Genomic DNA, 1,917 nt, shown 5'->3' on the forward strand with positions numbered 1-1,917 from the left:
GTCACCTGTTGTGTCAAAGACAATTAAAGCACTTGTGAATCTACCTTTGCATCCAGTTGCAATAAAGTTAGGGAGAGTTTCTGCACTCAGCTGGCAAAACCAGATAAGTTCTCCAGAAGTTTCTTTGATCATTGAAAAAAGTTTAACACAATAGAATAAAAGCAGATTACTGGAATCACAAACAATCTGTAGGAAAATGTATAAGTCTCATACATGTTTAGTCTTTGCCTCTTCGTACCTATCACTGTGGCTCAGTTGTATCACGCTGGTCTCTGAGGCAGAAAATGATTGTTTTAAAATATATTCATTTTGGGATGTGGGAGTCGCTGGCTGGGACAGCATTTATTGTACATCCCTAATTGACCTTGGGAAGGTGATGGTTAGTTGCCTTCTGAAAGTAAAGTAAAACAAAAAGTTTATTTATTGGTCACAAGTGAGGCTTACATTAACACTGCAATAAAGTTACTGTGAAATTCCCCTAGTCGCCACACTGCGGCACCTGTTCTGGTCAATGCACCTAACCAGCACATCTTTCAGAGTGTGGGAGGAAACCGGAGCACTCGGAGAAAACCCACGCAGACATGGGGAGAATGTGCAAACTCCACACAGACAGTGACCCAAGCCGGGAATCGAACCTGTGTCCCTGGTGCTGTGAGGCAGCAGTGCTAACCACTGTGTTACCATGCCATCCCAAATGCAGTGCCAATTAGCAGATAGCAGAGAAAGCCATCAGGTGGGCTTGTGCCGAAACCCAGGATTGAACCAGGGACCCTTAGATCTTCAGTCTAACGCTCTCCCAACTGAACTGTTTCGGCTTGTACAAAGTTAAATAGTCTTGAGCCGCTGCAGTCCATGCGATGTGTCCAGTTTCATCCCTTTGAGCCTTTCTAGCATTCATGGGTCTGGAGAGACATGTAGGCAGGACCAGGTAAGGACAGCAGATTTCCTTCCCTAAAGAAGCATTAGTGAATCAGTACGACAATCCGTGGTCATCATTAGACTTTTCATTCCAGGTTTTCTTTTTAACAAAATTTGGATTCAAACATGGGTCCCCAGAGCATTATCCGGGGTCTATGGACTACTTAATAGTGACAGTGCCACCACACCATCACCTCTCCCTTATGGGTGTCAAGTCCAATTTCAGAAGGGATTTTCAGCATGTAATCTAGGCTTACCTTCACGGGTGCGGAGACAGCTAGACTTGTGAGGGACACACTGTACTGCGGAGAGGATGAACAGAGAGCCAGGCTTTGGACTTGCATGTATCTTCTCAGGAGAAGAGGCAGCCGGGCCTATGAGACACACACTGTACTGAGAAGATAAATAGAGAGCCATGCTCGGGGCCTTTGCTCACCTTCTTAGGAGGGGAGGCAGCCAGACCTGTGAGGGATACACTGATACAATCTTGGGGTGGGGCCCACCGATGCACATGGGATGCCTCCAAAAGGATGTACCCACCTTCCTTCCTGGGTAAAGTGAATCGACTTTAGTGAAAATAAACTCACCTTCCATCTCTCACCTGCTCAGCGTGTTATGGGATTGGAAACAGATTGAGGTAATAAATTGGCCACTTAAGGGCAAAGTGGGCACCTCCCCGCTCCCCCACCGCCCCATCCAAATTCTGGAGAACAGGCCGGGTTGTGGTGCGGAGAGGTGATTGGCTGATTACTCATTGTATTTTATGTGCCCCTTGTCACCCAAAACACATCTGGCAAACGCGGGGGAGGGATCATAACATCTAGTCCTTGGTCTGCACCAGAACTGTGTACTAGTCACTCATACGAATGAAGCAATCTTCTTCCTTTCTTCCTGTGCCTAGTGACAATGAAGCTTATGTCTAATTCCATTGTGAGTTTTGCCTGGAGCAGGTTGTTCACCTATCACCAGAGGTTATAGTTTAAGGCACACCACTCCACA

The 1,917-nt window shown here is 46.5% G+C and overlaps 1 non-coding gene across 1 annotated transcript; it reads right to left on the reverse strand.

The window, feature by feature from the left end:
• Positions 1–742: 742 nt before the first annotated feature.
• Positions 743–815, reverse strand: trnaf-gaa (transfer RNA phenylalanine (anticodon GAA)). The gene has a single exon. It is a non-coding gene; the product is annotated as a tRNA-Phe (tRNA).
• Positions 816–1,917: the final 1,102 nt, after the last annotated feature.

The sequence above is a fragment of the Mustelus asterias genome, chromosome 12 (assembly GCF_964213995.1).
Source record: "Mustelus asterias chromosome 12, sMusAst1.hap1.1, whole genome shotgun sequence".
Taxonomy (NCBI): Eukaryota; Metazoa; Chordata; class Chondrichthyes; order Carcharhiniformes; family Triakidae; genus Mustelus; species Mustelus asterias.